The sequence below is a fragment of the Pelodiscus sinensis genome, chromosome 16 (genome assembly GCF_052426305.1).
Source record: "Pelodiscus sinensis isolate ZL-2025 chromosome 16, ASM5242630v1, whole genome shotgun sequence".
NCBI lineage: Eukaryota > Metazoa > Chordata > Testudines > Trionychidae > Pelodiscus > Pelodiscus sinensis.
In genome coordinates, this window is record NC_143067.1 from 7,691,173 (window position 1) to 7,713,817 (window position 22,645).

General features: G+C 57.4%; 1 protein-coding gene across 2 annotated transcripts in view; it reads left to right on the forward strand.

Moving 5' to 3' along the window:
- Nucleotides 1–1,453: 1,453 nt before the first annotated feature.
- The window catches only part of PDGFRB (platelet derived growth factor receptor beta), a 75,599-nt gene continuing 54,407 nt past the window's right edge, over nucleotides 1,454–22,645 (forward strand). For both annotated transcript variants that reach the window (XM_075900541.2, XM_075900542.2), the window contains exon 1: nucleotides 1,454–1,702. The gene's annotated coding sequence lies outside the window, so the exon portion shown is untranslated. The remainder of the gene's footprint in view (nucleotides 1,703–22,645) is intronic.

The following is a 22,645-nucleotide window of genomic DNA, read 5'->3' on the forward strand; positions in this document are numbered from 1 at the left end:
TCCGCTGGAGGCTTTCCCCGCTGCTCCCATTGGCCAGAATTACAGCCAATAGGGGCAGTGAAGGACGGTGCCTAGGAGCAGTGGGAGACACAGAGCCAGGTTAGCATCCCCCATCCTTCTCATGCCCAGATCCTGCACCTCCATCCCCTTCATTCCCACCCCTCCCACCCAGACCCATTCACTCTCAGCCCTCTTCTGCATCCTACTTTCTAGCCAGACTCCGCACTCCCACCCTTTCATGCACACGTTTCATCATCATGGGGGGTTGGCTGGTGGTCCATGGAAAGGTTTATGTTGAGAAGTTTGAGAACTATTGCACTAGAGAAAGGAATACTCCGTACAGATGTAGTCGCCTTATCTCACCAAAGATATCCTAGCACTGGAAAAGGTTCAGAAAAGGGCAACAAAAATGTTGAGGGGTTTGGAGCAGGTGCCATATGAAGAGAAATTAAAAAGGCTGCGACTTTTCAGCTTAAAAAAGAGGAGACTAAGGGAGCATATGATAGAGGAGTCTATACAAAAGGGAAAGTTATTTACATGTTCCTGTAACATAAGAACTAGGGGTCACCACATGAAATGAATAGGTAGCAGGTTTTAAAACAAACAAAAGGAAGTTTTTCTTCACGCAGCTCACAGCCAGCCTGTGGAACTCGTTGGCAGAGGATGTTGTGAAGACTAGGACTTCAACAGTTCAAAAAGAGAACTAGATAGATTCATGGAGGTTAGGTCCATTAATACTTATTAGCCAGAGTGTGTAGGGAAGGTGTCCCTGCCTCTGTCAGAGGCTGGAAATGGGTGACAGGATGGATCATTGATTCCCTGTTCTGTTCACTCCCTCTGGGGCACCTGGTGTTGGCCACAGTCTGAAGACAGGATGCTGGGCTAGATGGATTTCGGTCTGATCCAGTATGGCTGCTCTTATGAGTCCATGCCAGCATCTGTGCCCAGGCGATCAGGACAGGGGCTGGAGATGCTGTATCAGGCCTGGGAGGGCATATGTGCAGTCCCTTTAACACAGGCCTTCTTTAATGAAAACATGAGTCAGCTGCTGGCGTGGGCAGTGGATTTTCTAAACATCCCCTCATATCCTGAGAAAGGGGAAAAAATGGGAGGGGGGGGGGGGTTTGAAATCAGGGCAGGGCGAAAGGCCAGAACTGAAAGCAGGGAGAGCCAGCAAGAAGCAGCCCCCCAAGGTGGCTCCTCCAGCCCAAGGAGGAAAGGCAGGGGGCTGCGCTCAGCTTTGCTGAGGCTTTGAGCCGGGAGCTGGGCTCCGAGCCCCTCTCCCGCCCCCGGTTCTCACCGAAACTCCCCCTCAGAGCCTGCTTCGGTTTGTTTGGAATCGAAAGTTTTGGAGAAAGCTCCAGCTGGAAGGAGGCGGGGAGAAGGGAAAGGCGGCTCCAGCCTTGTGCCGATTGGACACGGGCTCCCCCCTCAAGTTCCCCCCCCCCCCAATTGTATCCCCCCCGCTGCCGCGCTGGGGCTGTCTCCGCAGCGCACTTCAGGGCGCCCGGCGAGGCTCCAGGCTCCTCTGCGATGCTCGTCTAGAGGCAAAGCCAGGGCACCTCGGGACTCCCCGGCGGCTCCTGGCTGCCCGGCGCTGGGAGGAGCCGGGCCGAGCCGGGCCGGGAACGCTGCCCAGACGGCGATAAGGAGGCGGGAGAGGCGCCGCTGGGGACTGGCGAGCGAGCGAGCCCAGCGCACGGTAAGTGGCGCGCCCCGCGAGCTCCGCTGCGCGCTGGGGGCTGGAAATCCCGGGGGGCTGGAGAGAGGGGTGGGGGAGTCACGGCCGCTCTGCTGGGGGCCGAGCTCGGGAGCCGCCGGCGTCGAGGCGGGCGGGGGAGGGCGAAGGGACCTGGCAGCGAGCGAGCGAGCGAACCCCGCCAGCAGCTGGATGCGCGCACGGGCCCCGCTGCGCTCCTAAGATGCGCGGCCAAGCGCCCGGCTGCGGGGCGCGCCCGGACGGCAGGACCGCAGCCCTGGGAGCTAAGCGAGGGGCAGGGAGCAGGGGCCCTGGCGTGCTGCTGGGCCGGCCTGGGAGAGGGGCAAAGCTGTGGGGGCTTCCCGCTGACAGGCTTGGCCTGGGGGGAAACTTAGCTCTGAGGGAGCTGGGGAAGGGGATGGGGATCCTGGGACAATCATGAGAGGCTTAGGCTATTCCCGAGCAGGGCAGGGGCTGGGCCCTGGAGACCAAGGCGCTGGATGGTGCAGAAAGGTCTGGGGAGACAGTGAGCTACCAAGCCAGACAGCTGGTTCTCTCCGACAGGGCTGGTGACGCAGCAGGGGCGGCTTTTCCCCGGGCAGGTCCGTCCCCTGCCTCCGTATCCAGCCAGGTGGCTGGTCCCAGGGCGAGCCAGGGGCTCATGGTTTGTGCGAGTCAGGCCCCCCCCACCGGAGCAAAAGCTGCAGGATCGGGCCCGAAGGAAATTCTCCCCGTTCCTGCTTCTGGGCTGGTAACCACACGCCCTCCTCTGAGCTTGGTCACAGCCCTGGCTGTCCTGCCCAGGGACAGCTCACCCTGCTGGGCTCCGGGATGAGCCCTGGGCACAGGCCGCCCACACTGATCTGGGTAAAAGCAGAGGGAGCAATCCCAAGGGTTGGCGGGGATGGAGGCTGCAGGGCATCTCTCCAGGACCTGGCCATCAGAGGAGAACACAATGCTGAGAAATGCCTCTGCTGCAGGGCAAGGGGGTAGAGGGGACGCAGGAGAGGGACAGTGACCTAGGAAACCTTTCACCTCCTGGGTTTCTCTTTCGCATCTGTCCCAGCAGGATGGCTGGTTAGTGCTCTCGGATGTGAGCAGGGGGCTTGGCTCAGTCCTGCCTGGAGATCAGGGCTCAGGTCACACCACCCCAGGGGCCTGCTTTGCTGGATGGAGATGCTGGGGTCTAAATGGGCCCCAGACTGAAATACCATCAATCAAAGTCACATGGGTGGGGCACGGCAGGAGAGGCAGCACCCCCAGAAGCAGTAGCCTGGGACTCCCCCACACTGGGGCAGGGATGACACCTGGACGGAGAGGGCTGCATTAGGCTTTGAAGTGTGGTCTTAGATCTTCTTCTTAAACCCTTGTCACTCCGAGGGAGCATAGGTCGTCTACAGGTCTCCTCCACTTCACTCTATCTTGAGACAACACTTCTAGCAGACTCCAGGAGTACCCCAGTTGTTGTCCTTCAATCTCAATCCATCTTCTCCACGTTGTCCGAGGTCTTCCTCTTTCGCGTTTTCCTTGCAGGTTCTATGTGAGAGCTTGCCGGACTGTGCTGGATGACGGTTTTCTGAGTGTGGCCTCGCCAGCCCCACTTTCTTCTCTTGATTTGAATGTCCAGTGGTCCTTGTCTTGCTCTTTTCCAAAGCTCTTCTTTGGGACACAGTCTTGCCATCTGATGTGAAGGATGGACCGCAGGCGTCTGTCTAGGAATGTCTGTAGCTTGTGAGGTGAAGACTTTGTAGTATGCCAGGTCTTGTACCCATACAACAGCACGTTCTTCACATTTGTGTGGGCGATTCGCAGTTTCGTCTTCGCAGATATTATTTATCAACGTCCACCAAGTTCAGTCTATTCTAGCCTGGCTCCCCAGCCAAGTGCCACTCATCTCCGTAGGATCAAGGCTCGGATGGGGCCCTGCCAGAGCAAGGACATATTTTAGGCTCTGATTCAAGCTGTGCCCCACCTCAGTGGAGTCAGGCTATTGGGTGTGCCAGGGAGGGCCAGAAGGGGGCTGGGATGGTCTGAAAGTGAGATTGTGAAGGAGACAGGGCGTCCTGAAGGAGCCAGGAGTCCGTGGGCAGCATGGATGGGAAGGAAGCTGCGTTTACTGTCCAGCGTCACATCAGAGGGCTATTAATCTGGGACTTTCCAAGGGGCGTGGGGAGCAGGGCCATGTGGAATGGGCCATGGCCTAAGATGCAGCTTTTTCTCTCCTCTTCTCTCCCCCACCCCCCGCTATTTATCTGTACCCTTGACCCCTTACTCCAGCCATCTGAAGAAGTGGGTTATGCCCACGGAAGCTCATGACACCATCTACATGTTTTGTTAGTCTCTAAGGTTCTGCAGGATTTTGTGTTGGTTTTTAGATTTTTTTCAGTTACAGACTTAACACAGCTCCGCCCTCTGAGGGTACGTCTACACTTGCTCCCTCGTTGGCGCTAGGGATGCAAATGTAGGCGACCGAAATTGCTAATGAAGCGGGGATTTAAATATCCCGCGCTTCATTAGCATGATCTTGCCGGCGCGTTACTCCCCTCAACAGCTGATTCGAACCAGGAAGTGCATGCCAGGATGCCTTAGTTTGAACCAAAGGGGTTTGGTTCGAATTAACGCGCCCTGGTGCACACTTCCTGGTTCAAATCAGCTGTTGAGCGGAGTAACGTGCCGGGGAGATCATGCTAATGAAGTGCAGGATATTTAAATCCCCGCTCTTGCAGCCCTTACTCGGGCGGGCTGCGCTCACACCAGCAATGCCGCCGAAGTCAATGGGAAACCCCGGGGCAGCGTAGGGAGGTGGCGACTGATTTGCAAAGCAGGGCAAAGTGCGGCTCTTCCTTCCTGTAGCGTTGCAGGCGGCTCTCTGCCCCGAGCTCCGCCTCCAGGGCAGTGGGGCTGCACAGGGGTAAGGGCGAGTCTCCTGTCAAACCCTGGCCCCACTGACATCTCTGCCAGCGCCAGCCGCAGAGCCCAGTGCCAGCCTGGACTGTTCCGGCTTTGTCGCAGCTTGTCCACCAAAGCTCCCGGGAATTGGTTTGTTTTGTTTAAACAAAGGGGGCAAAATCCCCGAGAGGATCGTGGAGGGGAGTGTACAAACTGGGCATTGTTTCCTCCGGAGCTGGAACTACTCCAGAAAGCTCCTTCTGCTCTGCTGGACAAACAGGACATAATGAGGCTGCCCCCCCCCCCAGTGCCTAATTAGGTTCCCTGAACCAAACACCCCTCTGGCCTCCTCAGCTCCACCCCCCCTTTCTCGGAACTGCCTGGGTCTGGAGCTGCCGAGTCTTTCTGCTGTATATCGACACTGATCATTGTTATTGGTGTTGTGTATCATTTCAAGGCCTCTGTTGACAACCAGGTCCCATGGGGCTAGTGTAGCCCAAAGACCCAGGCCTCACCCCCACAGAATTCCCAGCCTCAGCAGACCAAGGTTTTCATAGCCCCATGTTACAGATGGGGATCTGTGCCTGGAGAGTTAAGTGACTTGCCAAAGGTGGCAGAAGACGCCTGTGGCAGAGGTGGGAATTGAGCCCAGATCTCTCCTGGGCTTCGGTCTACTGCTGTAGCCACGAGAGCAAATTGCATCTTGCCGGGCTGTGCTGCAGAGGGTGGGCTGAAAGGCAGCACTGCCTGGGGAAGGGGCGCAGGAACTGGGAGTGGAAGGATGAGGCGCAGCAGGGAGATGTGGAGAGAGAGGAGGTGCTAAGGTCAGGGGTGGAGCTTGCCCTCTAAAAGAGGCACAGATGCTACCCGGTCCATTTCCCCGCTCTGCTGCGCATGCCTAGTCTCCCACACCCGCTGCTCCTCCCCCTGTGCTGGACGCAGCCCCCACGCCCCCACCCGAGCTAGGCAAAGGGCTACAAATGTCAGGGAGCAGGGAGCATGAGGCTGGTTACATAAGGAGGCAGCAAACTGTAGCTGACAGGCCCCATGCAGAAAACAAACCCCAATATGCCCCTGTAAGAAATGATGCCTCCAGGCTGCTGATATTCAGTGTGTGTTGATGTAGATGCCCTATCCTGTCTATCGAGTTTGCTCTCCTATGCCCGTAGTATGCCCGATTGCCATGGCAAATGCCTACTGACAAGCATCACGCCAGCCTGCACCCGTCGCGCCGGCTGTCCTACAGCCTTGGCGGTGCCCACCTCTCCCCATTATTGTGCCACTAGCAAAAATCTGGACGTGGGGGTGGGAACAAAGCCCTGCTTGGCAGGCATGCATATGGTTAAGTGCCATGGCATCAGTGGGGCATTGGTCCTGTATCTGGAGAGCAAATTGAGATCTGGATCTTGTACCCACCTCTCGCCAGGAGGAGAGGAAATCAGGGCAGGATGGGAGCAAACTGGAAGCTTTCGGTCTCCGGGTGGGCAGGAAAACAGCTTCTCTTAGAGCAGATGGCCTTTTGCCCTGCCCAGAAGGGGGTTATTCCAGACTAGTGACACTAGGTAGCCTGAGAGCTGGCAGGCAACCTGAATCAGCTGATCGATTCCACAGGCTTCTCTCCTGCCGCTGTGCCCTGCCCGCTGTGCCCTGCCCGCCTTCATGTTCCTGGCCTGTCCAGCACTTTACAGGGCTGTGACTGAAATCTTAATGTTCCCAAGACACTGCAATTGGCACCAATTAAATCGCTACATTCATGTTTGAATGGCTGTAACTGGCGAGACACACTGTCTTATTTATACAAAAAATATGTTTGCTTGTGGGTTTGTCTGAACTGGGGCCAAAAGAAAATACCCGCTCGCAAGCCCTTTTTCTGAAGGCGCAGTCTCCCCATGCGAAGTGGAAGTCCCCTCGCCTTTAGTGTATTGGCCTAGAAACGGGGGGCAGAAAAGAAGCCCCGCTTGTCTAGGGGGTTGGGCGCTTCGCCCGCCTTTCAGAGACCCCCCGCACCCCCCTTCCGCTTGAGAGCTTTTCTCCTCCAGCTTGGGAGCTTTCCCAGAGAGCACGGATGTGCCTTGATTTTGGAAGGAGAATTCCTCCTGGCCTAGAACGGCATATTGATCATCCTCAAAGCTGCGTCTGGGGGGGGGGGGGGGGGTATCAAGAAGGGAAGGTAGATTTGGAGAGCCGGCCGCCTCCAGAGCCTCTCCCAGGGAAGCATGGAAACCAGGGCCGGATTAAGCCGGGCAGCTGCCCGGGGCGCCAACCTATGGGGGGCACCTGATGGCAGCTGTAAGGGGTGCCATGCGCCCGGGGCCGGGGGCCACGTGGCGCCCCTTAGAGCTGCAATTAGGCGTTGCATGCCCGATTGCAGCTGTAAGGTGCGCAGCGTGCTGGGGGGCGGGGCCGCGCGTGCGCCGTGCGCCCGGGGGCGGAGCCGTACATGCGTCGTGCGCCCACTGCCCAGGGCGCAGGAATGGCTCGAGCCGGCCCTGATGGAAACGCAGCTCCGATTAGTCTCCTCCCAAAGGGGTTGCCAGATGTCCAGGACAGGGCCTGTTTGGGCTGCATCCAAAGCAGTGGGGCCCCGGAGCGGTGTGATGAGACGAGCGGAAAGCCCGGGTCCCTTGCCCCAATGTGGGGACCCTGAAAGAAGAGGAAACATTTCCAGGTCAGAAAGGACAGATCCCCAGCCCCCGGCATCCATGGAGGTTGGCAGCCCTAGAGCCTTGAGGTCTCTGTCAGCTCTGCTGGAGCCATGGGGCTAAAGTTATAGAGACGCTCCCTGGCCCTCTCCAGGAGCGAGTCAGGAGCCGTGCGTTGAGCACTCCCTGCTCTTGCGGCCTGGGACATCCCCACCTGCCTCTGGTGCCCCGAACACTCCGGCATCCTCGTGGACGTACCTGTCGTCTCCCGGGCTGCTGCCCTGTGGGCTGAGTTTGGGGTCGGCGGGACTGGGGTCACACTGCTCAGAGACGCTCTTTGACGCCTCCCGCAAGGCCTTGCGGAGGAAGCCGGGGTGGCCAGTGTCCGGCCGGGGCCTGGGGAGAGCAGCGGGTCCCCATCCCTGCCTTTGCCGGGTAACCCTGCTAGCTGGGGGCGTTGTCCGGTGTCTGCTCCCCCTCCTCCCCCGCTCGCGCTCCTGCTTGCTCGTTAGAAGCCCCTTCGGAATGTTTTGATTGTAAGGGGGGGGGCGCCCTCCACAGCTGTATGGCAGGGCTCTGACCTCAGCTTCCTGCTGAGCCGGCAGGAGGTTTGCTGCTTGGCATTTTGCAAGAGAGCAGGAATCTTTGCGTGCGGCAGGGGCTGTCACCACGCCAGGCCTGGAACGAGGAGGCCTTGGCTCTCCTGCCCCATTTCCTATCCGTGGCTTTTGGCTCCCAGAAAGATGGCGAGGATCACGGAGCGCTCCCGTGCGGGGTGCCTGCACGGGAATGAGGGCTCCAGGGGGCAGGGGTGCTGACAAGCTAGTTATTTCAGGGGGAGCACTGGCTCTGGGACAGTCAGCAGCAGGGGAGCCGATAGCCTCTCTGGGCCCCTAGGCAAGGTGGGGAGGGGGCTGGCTCCGTGCTCCCTGAAGGGGCGGAGCCTCAGATAGAAGGGGTGGGGCCGGGGCAGCCAGCTCTCAGAGCTGCCCGGACTGAGGTGCGCCCCCCCCCCCCCCGCCTGCCTTGCTCCGGCGGCGATTTAAAGGGCTCAGGGCTCCAGGTGCTGCTGCTGTCACGGTACCGGTGGCAGCTGGAAGCTCCGGGCCTTTTAGCATTGGCAGGTCCCAGGGCAGTTGTCCCCTGACCCCCTCGCCCCCATCAGCAGGCCTGGTCAGCCGAGTTACACGGGGATGAGGCTGCCCCAGTCTCTCCTGGGTGGAGCTGCTGGAAATTTCTGACCCACCAGCTTCTCAGTGAGCAAAATCCTCCCCTTCTCAGTGAGCAAAATCCTCAGTGAGCAGTGTCCCAGAAGGTCAAGTCCCCGGTTCCTCACGGGACTCTCCTCTCCCCTCCAGCTGCCCCCAAACATCCCTGTTCCCTTTCGGGCCTGCCCGGCCCCTGCTTCCCTCTTCTCCCCGGCTTTGCCTAGAGCTGGATGGAGCAATTCCCACCGCGGGCCAATCGGCAGGAAATCTCAGCCCCACGGCCTTGCGGAGGTAAAGGGGGATTGTTCCAAGGCAGGAGGGCCTCCAGCCGTGTCACTCATGTGTCTGTAGCCCTTCCCATGAGGGGCCTCCGAGCTCTCAGAACGCGCCTGAGGAGGCCTCACGACATTCCCGCCTATTTTCCCACGTCGCGGCCCCAAAGTGCAGAGAGATCCGGGGTCCACGTTCTCACCCTGGTGCACGGGCCTGACTTGGGCTGCACCGTGAGAACGTGGACGCGCGCCGACACACCACGGATCAGACCTGCCGGGTGCACCCCAATGGCGTTACCCTCTTAGAAGGGTGGGCGGAAGCCGCTTGCTCGCGGTCACACAGGAAGTGAGTGGCAGACAGGGGCGCCGACAGCCTCCGCGGGCCCCTGGGCAAGGTGGAGGGGCAGTTCTGCGCTCGCCGAAGGGGTGGGGCCTCCGGTGGAAGGGGTGGGGCCAGGGCAGCCGCCCTCCATGTTGCCTGAAGAGCAGTACGCCTTCCCCCTCCCAAACCCTCCCAGCCACCTGGAGCGCTGTGCTCCGACGGCTATTTAAAGGGCCCAGGGCTGTGGCCACTGCCGCAGTAGCAGGAGCAGCACCCGGGAGCCCCGGGACCCTTTGAATCACCAGGCCCCCGGGTAATAGCCCCCTTTGCCCTCCCATCAGTGGGCCTGGTGGCAGAGCTGGGATCTCTGGAGTCCCACTCCGAGTGCTTTAGCTGCAAGACCATCCCCCCCTTGGCTGGGACATTTAGCCCTTCGCTTGCTACCCTGGGTCATTTTTTTCCTCTGGGCATCGCCAGTCTGTCTCAGCCACATTATGTGGCCACTCTCAGGATCATACCTGGCGGACAGCTAGCCGTGCTCTGCTCCATTCCCCTCCCCCCTGTCTGGGCTCCCTCCAGCCAGCTGCTCACCGCTGTGCCCCCGGTATGGGGTCTGCCGTGCACCCCAGTGCCGTCCCACGAGCATCTCCCCCGCTTCTCTACGCAGAGGTCGAGCGGTATCCTCAGTCCTTTGTGTTACTGTAGCGCACGCCGCAGGGCCGTCCTTAGGGCTGCTGGGGCCCTATGCAGTGCTATTAAACCAGCATCCCTATGCCCCCTGGCAGCCGGGCGGGGTAACGTGATTCTTCAGAGCTGCAATTTTATAATCTTCAGCAACACGCCAATTAAATATGTTCAAGTACATTTTAAATGGAGGCCCTGTGGACTCACACGGTCAGTTCAGAAACCTGGGGTTGGCAATGGCTTCATTCCCACTCAAATGGCCCTTCTCCAGGTTCAATGTCCTGCTCATAGCACTGGCAGGCTTTGCCACGTTAAGTGAACTAGCTCCTCTCCGGAGGAAGCAGAGCCACAGGACAGGGAGAGGAAGAGGTGGGTGGGTGAGGATTAAGACCCAGGGGTGCCCCAAATTTTCAGGTGCCCCACTCAGCTGCCTATTCTGCGGGTGGTAAGGACGGTTCTGATGTACCAGCCCCAATATGTCGAGCACTGTGCATACACAGAGCGATTGACAGCCCTTGGACCCAGACAACTTACAAGAGAGGCGGCCACTTGGGTCGGTGGCTGCCCTAATATTCTGTGTTTGTACAACGCCTAACACTGGGGGCTCCTGGCCTGTTTCCAGGGCTTCTAAGTGCCTTGGCAATGCAAATCCTAAAGAGAGGGAGGGTAAACAGAGGCACAGAGAAGGGAAGTGACTCGCCCAAGGTCACTTGGCAGAGCCAGAAACAGCAGCCGGGCAATGTTCCTTCTAATTTTTTCCAGTTGTGTGCAGAATACATTTTGTTCTGTGCACTCAGGCATGTGTGGATGTGCACCACCAGTAGAAACACAGGCTGCCAGCTGTGGGCGCTCTGCTAATCAGCTGGGCGGCACCTGACTCTCTCCTGAGTGGCCGCCCAAGTGCACAGCTTACAGGGATTACTGTACCCGGGTCTCCTAGTTCTGGTGCCCTAGCTGTGTAGCCATGCGACTGGAGAAGGACAGTGGGACGGGATTGTGTTCTACTGCTTGCACCCTAGCACCCCTTCCTGGCTGTGGCCTCTGCAGTCACAAGAAGCTGCCCTGATCACCGCTTCCCAGACAGGCCAAATGCCCCTGAAGCCCTTTCCAAGAGATTCCTCCCAGACCTCAAATCTGGAGAGCAGCTTAATCCCGGGCACAAGGACAAGAAGCTCCATAACTAAGCAGTTAAGCCTTGGTCCTTCGCAGATGGAGGAGAACAGAAGATCAAACAGCTGCTTCCTCTCGGGGCCTGGCAGGGACTAGCTGGGGCGGCGTCTCGCGGAGGCTTTCGTGCGCTGTGCTGGGAAAATGCTCTGCCAGCTGCTCGTGGTATTCTGTGGGTTTCGCTTGCGGGACTTAGCGATTTCTCTCTCCCTGCGCTTGGAAGAGCTCCCCAGATCCATTCTGCGGGGGTGTTGAAAATTCCCAGATGAACCGAAGGGGAAGGAAAAGAGTTCTTCCTTTCTCCCTCTTCTCTCCCACATCCTCTCACGCTCCACCCCCCAGCCCCTCTTTGTTTCCAATTAGTAAAGAATTGCAGCCGATCCGTACATGGGTAACTCTCCAGATCCCTCTGGGGCTTAGACCTCACTGCAGTGGCCCTGCTGAAAGGGCAGCCTCTGAGCAGTTGAAGAAAAGACTCCTACGCACCAGGAGCCTGGGGTTCCTTCCCCCTGTATTCCCTCGGGCAGCATTTCCCCTGAATTACCGAAGGAGGCTAGATGGCAGCTTCCTGCAAGCCACAGAACTACGTGGCAGGGAGAAAACACCTGCCTGCCTCTCCAAAGACAGCACAGTGCAAGTAGTGCAAGAGCCCACCTCTGCTCCGTCCTTACTCACCGCTTCAATCTGACACTTGGCATCTCCTAGCTCCATCCAGAGTGGATGGACGGTGAGGACTGGACCGAGACAGGTTGTGGGGGGAGAGAAGAGACAGCAAGGAGATGAAAGGGCAGCTGCTCCAAACCCTGGTGACCGGTCACTGTCGCTGGCATGTGGGTCTCTCTGGCTTGTCTCCTGGTTGGGAGAGCTCAGTGCTGGCTTTAGCACGCTGGGCTCGGCCTGCAAACAAGGCTCCCTCTGGTTTTTCTCATGCACATGTGGAATACATTTTGTGATGTACGCAGGGACATGTGCAGCTGTGCACCACCACTAGAAACATAATGCTGCTGGTTGTGGGCACTCTGCGAATCAGCCGGGTGGCATTTGAATCTCTCCTGGGTGGCCAGCCAGGTGCTCACCTTACAGGGAACACGGATGCTGCTTGTCACATTCCTCCCACCCTGAAATGCAGCTGTTCTCTGCCATCTCACCTCTGGGCACCTCTGCGGAACAGCCTCATTGCATATAAAAATGCATGGGGGAGGGGAAGGGGATCTTTGAGCTCCTCCTAGCCTCTGGCTGGGCGGGAGCTGGAGTCCAGCAGCTTGTGCTGTGGTCAGGCTTAGACACCAGCGTTGTGCACTTGTTTGCAAGGACCAATCAGAGGCCTGTTTTGCACTTTCTGGTTCATTTCATAGTTCTTGTTCAGCACAGTCAGCCGGAGTCCCTGGCCAGATTCTGACCCAGTCCCCATAAACCCTCAGATCCTCACAGGATCTCCTGCTGCCACCGAGAGTGCTGCATACCATCTCCCTGCTGCTGGCTCAGCCTAGCTGGCCAGAGTACAATGGGCAGCAGGTGCAAGAGGCAGGGGAAGGCGTTGCCTTCTCAAACAAGCGTGGGCCCCCCACACAAGTATGCTCCCTGTTTCAGCCGGGCTGCCCCTGAGGCTGAGGCCGAGGCTGCACTGCACCCATGCTCCAGGGCTGGGGGGCGGAGACCTGCCCCTGCAGTGAGGGGTGGCTTGAGGAGAAAGTAGGAGCTGAAGCCCTGCCCCTGTGTGGGGGTGTGGCTCTTGAAGAGGGGGCGGGGCCTCAGGTGAAAGAGGCAGGGCTGGGGGTTGCCTCCTCCAGTACCTAGGTTCACCCACTACCCCTGTGGGGGCAGCAGGAGCCTTTGGAGAAGCTAGTTCTGCTGCTGTCGTAGCCCTAGCATGGACTCCCCGCCCAGCTCTGGCAGGAGCACAAGCGGGGGGGAGGGGGAGTTCCCGGTGGGCTCCACTTCCCCCTTTGTGCATGCGCAGAGGGCCCTGGGTGTGTTGAAAACAGGTAACGAAGACCGGAGAGGCCTGATGTCTCAGTACTGGACTTGAGTGATGCCCAGAATACCCAGGGCCCGATTTCTGGCTGACTCCGGGAGGCAGCCAGCATGCAGCTCTTAGCTCTGGCTATACATCCTCCTTCAGGTCACCTGGGAAGCAGGATTTCATGGCCTGAGCCGAGGCCGCGTGCAGATGCCTGCCCTGGTCACAAGAGCAGACCCCACGGGCTCTGCCCATCACTGCGCAGAAGAGGCAGCGTGTCCACGGTGGCGCGCAGCGGCAGAGCCGTGCTCTGCGTCCCACTCCTTTTCCCAACCGTCCCAAGCCTCGGTTCCCGTTCTTCGCCTCCCCCCAACTCCCGGCGAAGCCCCGCCCCCTGCCTGACACTGCAAACGCTTTTTCCCACAGACAGCGCCACATTCCCTTGCTTTCAGGAAGAGCCTTGCGGATTCTGGAGCCAGTGCTCTGGGTCGAAGGCAGAGGCGGAGGAAGCTTGAGTGGCTGAGTGGGTGATGACTGTCGCCCCTCTGGGATGGGGGGTTATTTATATCGCTGGCTCCTCTCCAGACAGATGTTTCCTTTTAGGCTGAACTTTTCCAAAACAGGTCCTTCCTTTCCGACTTCTCTCGTGGGCCTGACAGCGTGGGGCACGGCCCGATCCCAAACGCCACATGGGATGCAATGAGCTTCCTTGAGTGGCCATGTAACCACACAGGGCTGTGGCCTGACCCCCCGTGACTTTGCTCACGCACACATGCAGACACGGCTTGCCGCACACGCAGACACAGCTTGCTGCACACACAGACACGGCTTGCCGCACACGCAGACACAGCTTGCTGCACACACAGACACGGCTTGTCGCACACGCAGACACGGCTTGCCAGCACAGGCAGACACGACTTGCCGCACGCACAGACACGGCTTGCCGCACGCGCAGACACGGCTTGCCGCACACGCAGACACAGCTTGCCGCACACGCAGACACAGCTTGCCGCACGTGCAGACACGGCTTGCCTGCACATGCAGACATGGCTTGCCCGCACGCACGTGTGCAGATGTGGGTTTCTCATGCACACACAAGGCAGCACCAGAGGCATCTAGGCCAGCCCTGAGTGAGGCTCCCGGCAAGCTCCGAACCAGCTCGGTTTTTTGGGAACTCTGACTAGCCGACAGCAGAAAGGCTGGGTGGGCCACACAAGCCAGGGTCGCACGTGGCACGGAGGGGAACCCAGCATCATTTCAAGCCGCCTCCTCTCCCTTGGGTCATGTTGCCTCCCTCCTCTTGGACCTTTGTCAGAGGCTGTCGGGCCAATGAGCGTCTGAGAGCCGTGTTTTGGCAGGGTGGGGGTGGGAATAGACTTGCTGCCTCAGCTACTGCTGTGGAAGTTGTCCTGCGGCGGAGCACTGCCAGGGCCCGTGGCAGGCCTCAGCTTCCAACTCCCCAGTTGCTTCCTGGGCCTCCCAGAGTTATTCTCACTGAAGGTGGCTCTGAGAAGCAGAGGAACCGGAGGGGGGTGGGAATTCCGGGGTGCGCTGACACCCGGAGAGCGCGCGGCAGGCAGCTGGGCATGGAAGGTCGAGCAGGCGTATTCTGGTGCTCGTGAAGGCGAGGCTATGGTAACAGGGCTAGAGACAGGCTAACGATGGGCCCGATCCAAAGGCAATTGAAATCAATGGGAGGCTCTCCACCGTCTGCGACGGGCCTGGGATCGGGCCCTCTGTGGGTTGGCTTCCTGGCCCCATTGCTAGTGTTAAACCCTTCCAGTCTCTTGCTGCTCATGGAGTGTCTCTCCTGGACTTGCTTTGTTTTCCTTTGTGCAGAGAAAGGGCTGAGCTTTTAAATACCAGATCTTCCCCCCTCCCTGGGACTAATTGCCTTGGTTTTTCCTTTGCATTGGCATTGATTGTCTGTAGGATTCCCTGGGCTGTTTAGACGGGAAATCTCTGTACAATAAGCCAGTAAAAACCAGTAGCCTCAATTACTAGAAAGAACTGAACGGGGCATTCGGGAAACTACAGGGCTGGTGTCGCTGACGTGTGGTGCTAGAAACGACCCTGCCAGTTCTCGATGACCCACCCTCATTCTGCCCCAGTTCCTACTCTCTTCTAGCTCTGCCAGTCCACTGAAGTCATTTCACGGGGGACTCGGCCATGACTAAGCTGAGGTTTCCAGCTGTGAACGGCTGGCTTACGCCTCCAGTGTGACACGTCACTCCGCTGCCCTCCTAGTCTTGATAACGCCTGTGTCGCTCCGGGGCCAGATCTTCCGCTGGTGTCCATCGGCGGAACTCGGTGGTAAATCAATACAGAGGCATTGTCTTCAGTGGCCCCACATAGCTTTATGTTGACTGAGGATCTGCTGCGGGGTGTTTAACATAAGGGTAAAATTTACTAGGACCAGAGGGAAGATCCTGCCAGCACAATATTAGCACATGGAGCTGTACGTAGGACGAATTGTGTTTGTCTGTAGCGGCACGGAGCCACTCTAAGGATGGCCTTAACTAGGTACCTAGGATTCTTACGGAAAATGTTCCTTTTGGGTATCTAACGTCAGGCCCCAACAACCATCGCTGGGCTCTTGAAATTAAAGACCCCTGATTTTCAGCCTCCAGCTCCCATGGATTTCAGTGGGCTCTGAAAGGCAGGCAGCTTTCGCTTAGGTGCCTAAATATGGACCGAACGCACTTTAAAGGCACTCAAGTGTGACCCCTTTTATGTTAGCTTTGCGTTCCGACCAGGGCACCCTGTAAGTGCCATGCATAAGCATAGGGCACTAACGCCAGGGAATTTGGAAGGGGCTCCTGTACAGAATATGAATCCCTCTCTGAACCTTCCAGATCAAGGCACGCTGGAAAACCCACTGAGAGGAATCCGCCCATGTTCCTTTTTGCGAGGAGGCAGGATGGCCTAGCAAGTAGAAGGAGCTACGTTCTATTCCCAGCACCGCTGGTGACTCAGTAACATCTGGGAAATCTACCAACTTTCGTTGTAACGCGCTTGGAGATCTACGGACTGGACGAGCGGCGTGTTCCTGTTGTAGCTGGGGGGGGGGGTTGTCAGCAGAAAGTCTTGCAAAATTCTGCTGACTTCATCATTCCAACCTGTGCCAAGCGGGCCCAACAGCGTGTACCCAGTTTGCGCTGATGCACATGGCTACATAGGCTGTTAAGCGGTGGGGAATGCGACGCCGTCTAAACAGCCTAGACTGGAGCCAGGAAACTGCCTTTCAGAGTGCGTGTATGTACCATGCATCTCTTGGGACTCCCCCCCCTTCCCCAGCCCCCTCGCTTGGTTTCAGATTTCATACCTCTGTGTTTTATCATCCGTTGTTTATGGGCCTGGAAAGACAATCTCTCCACATGTGTGCGCCTCCTGATTCTAGCCATGTGCTGGGAAAAGGCTCTCTGATGATAATCTGGCCTGTGAGTAAATGCAGTGTCATGGGAGCTTGCAGACCCCGGAGAAGGGATGTTGCAATTGAGGACAGTTCCAGCCAAAAATCACTCTGATTTATTTAGATTGAAGGGTGGGAAAGAAGTGGAGTCAGAGCGGCAGGGCCGTGGCAGAGAGGACCAGGCAGAAGGCACAATTCGTGGCCATGCCAGGGCGATGAAAGCTTTTAGGACTCACCTTGCTCTGTCTGAGGAAGAACAGCAGCAGGTCCCCAAAGGTGAGAACCTCTAGAGTCCCTTGTGGGCAACAGCTGGCCGTGGGGACCATCCCCAGTGTGCATGAATGGAGCCCTGTGCACATGGATCACGGGATCCATGTGACGCTTTCTGTGGCACATGGGCACCTATGATCTCATTCATGACTCAGAAACAAAGTGAAAAAACAAAGCCTGCTGTACTTTCTGCTAATTTACAACAGCTGCACTGCGCCCGCTTGGCAGGATTGTGGGGTCCCGCAAAGCATTGTGGGAGATCCTGGCATCGCAGGCCGGGACCTCATAAAAAAGAGCTAGAAATAGAACATGAGAGGAAGAGAAGTGGCTTAGCGTGAGTGCCTAAGGCCTGGCTGCTCCCTACTTCTCTGCTCGCGTCTCTGCCTTCGTTCTGCAGACAGCTAATGTCAGATAGCAAAATCCCCGATGGTTTGGGGCCTGGTTCGGGGTCCTTATTCCAGCAAAACACACCCGATTAATCTCGCCAGTACCGACCACCGTCTTCAATGGCAGGTTAGCTGGAGGAAAGCAGGGGACGGTTTGGGGACTGGGACTGAAAGAGGAAGATAGGTGAGATGGGGAGATTCTGCCATAGGGACAGTGTGAGTGGAAGTGTGACGGTGTGGTCTCTAGCTGTGGCATGGATTCCAGCTTTATTTGCTGCGAGGTTGCCGTGCATTCCAGTTGTGATGGACAGTAACAGTTCAGGGGTTGGGTCAGAGTTCACCATGCCAGCGGGGGCAGGTGTAGGGGTCTCATGGTCTTTCTCCACCCAGCAGGGCAGAGTCTGTTGGCCTATCTGTGCAGAAGTTACCTTCCTTCTCCTCAACCCACTGGCCGCGCTCATGCTCACCCTGCCTGATTGGCATAGTGGTTTTCCATTTTGGGCACCCTACAGGAACATCTCATCCGCCTCTTACATCTCATCTGCCTCTTAGTGGCCCCCACCAATGGGGTTGGGCACTGAACCCAAGGGCCAGATGTGGTTCCTGGCTTGCCTGGATCTGGCACCTGAGGTTCAGGGATTTCCCTGCACTGGGGAGCCTGCACTGGTGTTCTAGCTCCCCCCCAAAGGGTTTCATATACACCAGCCCACACATCAGCCAGAGAGGGCAGTTACTCACCAGAACACCCAGTGATCAGTGTCCCACCCCAGAGTTCAAGGATGCTGTTTCTGCCCTTCCCATAGATCAGGGCTACTCAACACACGGCCTGCAGGTGGGACCCATTGAACTTGGCCTCCACTGAGAACACGCTGCAGAATGGCGAGTCAATAGAATGGTCTTCTGTTGAGATGCGTTTCAGTAGTTAAATTCCTGGACTGTCATTGCTCATTAAAAGTACTGTCACATGGATGGAAATTGGGCAAATCTTGCATTTTATTAATATCAGTAAAACTGACTTAAATGGGGCCTGCATGTTGTGTAGTCTTGCCTTAGTCTTTGTATTCATGTCCCTTAGTGTGAAAGAAGCTATACATATTTGCATACATTTACATATATTTGCACATATATTTGCATGTACATGCAACTGGGATTGCCAGGTGTCTGGTATTGGCTTGGTCAGACCAGTATTTGCAGCTTCTGTCTGGTAAAAAAAAAACAGAAAATACCGGACATGTAAAATGTCCGGTATTTTCTGTTCTTCTCAGATGGAAGGCCATTTGGGACAGTGGGGGCGGGGAGAGCGGAGAGCATAGGGATTTAAAGGTGCAGCTCCTCTTTCTTTTGTGCCTTTTTTTCCCGACATGTTTGGTATTGTTTTTTAAGTATCTGGCAACCCTACATGCAACCATACCTCAGTTGCAGCCCTCGGCATGTGCTGTATCATTGTGGCCCCCAAGGCTTCCAAAGTTGAGTAGTCCTGCCATAGAGTGAACTTGGAACTCCAGCTAGGTTCCCCTGTGGCTTGTGGGGACAAGGTGGAAGACATGACAGTCTGTGTGTTCCTAAGCAGTCCAGAAGCTATCGGGGAGCAAAGGGGATATTTGTCCCCACCCCACCCCACCCCAAAATGATCTTCATGAGGTTTCAAATCATTGCCAGAAAGGCCATAATACGTCCACGGTTATCCAGGGTTAAACAATGAAGCAGCCACAGATCCGGCAGTCTTCCTGGCTGGCAGCCTTTTAAAATCTGACAATCCAGGTTTTCCAGGGGTCTCACTCGCCTAGTGGGTTGGTTAGTTTTTAAATAGGGACATTCAGGGGTCCCTCCAATACCCTACAACCGACCCCATTCTAACGGCTCCGAAATCCGAGGGCAGAACCAAAGTGAGCCCTGTGTTTATTTTCAAATACATCTCAAGCCAGTCTCTTGATGGTTTGGGGGGGGAGGGAAGCAGACACGCGATTTGCAAATGTTGGGGGTGGTACTTTAGGTGATGCTTACCCAGGCTGGCCGGCAGCTCTGCCAGGCCTCTGGGCAATGGAGGCGGGGGGAAGGGAGAGGGGTGCTCCACACTCCCCGAAGGGGCAGGGACTCCGGTGGAAGGTGCAGGACTGGGGCAGCCTCCTGGACCGTGCCCTCTCCTCAGCACCATCCAAAGAGCGGGTCAGTGGCTGGGAATTACCGGTCCTGGGGCACTTGCTCCTGTTGCCCCGCCCCCATCCGTGGGCCTGTGCTCACCTCATTCATGTTGCAAGAGATGAGGGGTTCCTGGCGATGGAGGGAGCCTGGGGGCCTTTAAACGGGGGTATGCCCCCCTCTTTAGAGAACCCGCCCTTGGCAGGGCACAAAGAGGGAGAGGGGGCAGGGAACCAAACTGCATCCAGTCGCAGCGCAGTCGGCACCCGCAAATTCTAGGGGCGCCAGCGCCATGAGGAACACTGCCCTGTCCTGGGAGGCCGTCTGCGTTACGGCTCTTGCCGCCCACTGAGGTGGAGGAGGGCCCCTCAGGCAGCCCCAGAGGTGAAAGAAAGCTGGTGTGTCCCGGTGCAGCACCCCGGTAAGAAAGTAGCCAGGCGGGGCCTTAATCCTGTCCTCTCCCCGCACCATCCAAAGTTCAGGCCGCCAGCCGGGACTCTGGGGGGGCCAGCAGCCAGGAGACCCCTGGGCATGTGGGGCCGGAAAGCCCAGCACAGGGCTTAGGGCTGATGGCTAGGGAGCCCCCAGCACAGAGGGCAGGGGAGCAGCAGGGCTGGCGGCCAGAAAGCCCTGCCGTGGGGCAGCAGGACTGGCAGCTGGAGAGCCCCAGGAGGGGGCAGGGCTGGCAGGCAGGAAGCCCCGCCGTGGGGCAGCAGGGCTGGCAGCTGGATCCCAGGGGTGCTGCAGGAACCCGCCCACCGTTAGCTCCCGTCCCGTGCCTAATAGCACCGCCCCCCACCGCTCCCATTTGGCTTGGAACACGTGCAATGCCAGGCAGGGCCGCCAGCAGACACTGTGCCAGCCCCGCGCCTCCCATCCTGCACTCCACTCTACACACACCCACCCCAGCCTCCTGCCCAGAGCCCCCCACATACCGGCCCTGTGCCCTGACCCCTGAACTCCCTATCCCAACACTCTGCCATGAGACCCCATACACCCCAGCCCTCCCCATCTCCAGCCCCCTGCCCCAACTTCTGCACCCCCCCGCACACCCTCCAATCTTCTCTCCTGAGCCCCCCGCACTCCACCCCGCCTTTCAGGTGCTGTCGTATCACTTCCCCTGAAGCCCCTGCCCTGTGGCCCTCACCAACGGGGTTGGGCCGTGACAGGAGAGTGCCTGTAAGAAATGTAAGTTACTTTCACCCCTAGGCGGCCCACTCACTGGCCTCGGTTGCCCCTCGCCGCCCGAAGGACTAGCATTCTGAGCCCACGCGCGACGCCCTGTGAAGGCAGCGCGATTCCTTGTCCTGCGAGTCTTCGCCCATGGCGGTGGTGCCGTAAGCCTCCTGACATACGTCCTGTATTAGCAGGGGGCGTGTTTGGCTTAATAACACCCTGGGCCAGATCCCTGCCCGGAGACGGGGGAAATGCCCTGAGCCTGCCCGACCCGGCACAGTGGTAACGTCCCTCTTGCCCCGAGATGACTAGAAGGCCTGCGTGGGCTGCGTCTCCGAGGAGAGGCCGGATGTGCTCTCCAGACAGAGGACGTGCCCGTTACTAACTTGAAGCAGAGCGAGCACTTGGACCTGAACTTGTTCCCACCGCAGAGCTCCCCAGGCAAGTTCATTGCCCGGCAAGACGGGACCTTGGTGGAGCATCCTTTGCAGAGGGCGGTGGAGAAGTCCCAGCCCTCGCAGACAGGAAGCGAGGGCAGAGCCAACAGCCTGTTCCAGCAGAAAGGCCCCAACCCTGGAATTCGAGCGACACGGGGAGGGGTGTCTATTCCCAGCTCTCTTGTGCGTCACATCTTCTCCGCTTGCCCTTCGACCGCCTTGCCTAGTAGGCAGCCAGGCCTTCGCAGCCCGGCCCCTGCCCGTGCAGAGCCTAACACAGCGGGCTCCCGGTCCGGCGTGGGGACTGTAATATTAACAATCAGTCCAAAGACGAGCGGTCAAAGGAGCCCTTTTTATTCCGGCCCTGCACGCTGGCCCCTGACAAGCAGCAAGCTCAGGCCAAGGATGCGATAACATTTAACGGCTACGCTGTGTTTGCCCAGCGCCTCCCCGCCCCGTGCCTGATGCTAGCCAGGGTTCTCCGGCCTCATGCCCCTGTCCTCTCGCTCATCCTGCCGTCGGGAACCCCGCTGGCATGCTGTGCAGAACAGCCCCCCGATCCAAAGGAGGGACCCCAGCTTTGTGCTTTCTGACTGCAGACGCATGTGTGGGTGGCATACAGGAAGGGCTGGCAGGGTCAGAGATGCGATGGGCAACCTAGGCTAGTGGGTGGGCCACCAGATTGTCGTAACCAAGACGGTCTCCCGGGACAGGGCAGTTTTGCTCACTGCGTGTATGTACTTAGAATTTGCACGGGGCACTGATTGAACCGTAGCAGCGCTGGGATGGGTTGCAGAGGGTGCACATGGTCCACACAGTTAATGCTGTGTGCAGTCATCAGCCGCCTCACGTCACGGGTCCTGGCTTCGCATGTGTGTCACTTTAGTCACACTGGTAGGAACAAAACTGCACAGACGGAAACCAGCAGAATCTGGCAACGCTGCACAGGGGCGACAGTAACAAAACGTCTCATGAGCCCCGTATAGAACCCTGATGAGCTGCATGCGGCCCATGGGCTACAAGTTGCCCACCACTGAGATAAGAACATAAGAACGGCCATAGTGAGTCAGACCAAAGGTCCATTTAGTCCAGTGTCCTGTCCCGACAGTGGCCAATGCCAGATGCTGCAGAGGGAGTGAATGGAACAGGGAATCATCAAGTGATCCCTCCCTTTTCACCCTTTCCCAGCTTCTGACAAACAGAAATTAGGGACCCCAACCCTGCACGTCCTGGCTAATCGCCATGGATGGACCTGTCCTCTGTGAATTTATCTAGCTCTTTTGTTAACCTTGTTAAAGTCCTGGTCTTCACAACATCCTCTGGCGAGGAGTTCCACAGGTTGACTGTGCGCTGCGTGAGGAAAAACTTCCTTTTGTTTGTTTTAAACCGGCTCCCTATTAATTTCATTTGATGACCCCTAGTTCTTATGTTATGGGAACAAGTAAATAACTTTTCCTTATCTACTTTCTCCACACCTATCATGATTGTATAGATCTCTCTCATAACCCCCTTAAGTCTCCTCTTTTCTAAGCTGAAAAGTCCCACTCTTTTTAATCTCTCTTCATATGACATCTGTTCCAAACCCCTGACCATTTCAGTTGCTCTTTTCTGAACTTTTTCCAATGCCAAGATATGTTTTTGGAGATGAGGTGACCACATCTGCACGGGGTATTCAAGATGTGGGTATACCGTTGATTTATACAGAGGGAATAAGATATTCTCTGTCATATTCTCTATCCCTTTTGAAGTGATTCCTAACAGTCTGTTTGCTTTTTGACTGCCACTGCACACTGAGTGGATGTTTTCAGAGAACTATCCACAATGATTCCAAGATCTCTCTTGAGTTGTATTAGCCGATTTAGTCCCCAGGTACCTAGTCCCCAAGGTATGACAGTCAGGGCATGGTACAGATGCATAGAAGGTTGATTGGCATCTGGGTCCCATTCTGCCTACATTTCCAGTACTTGAGGGATTTAGTTCAG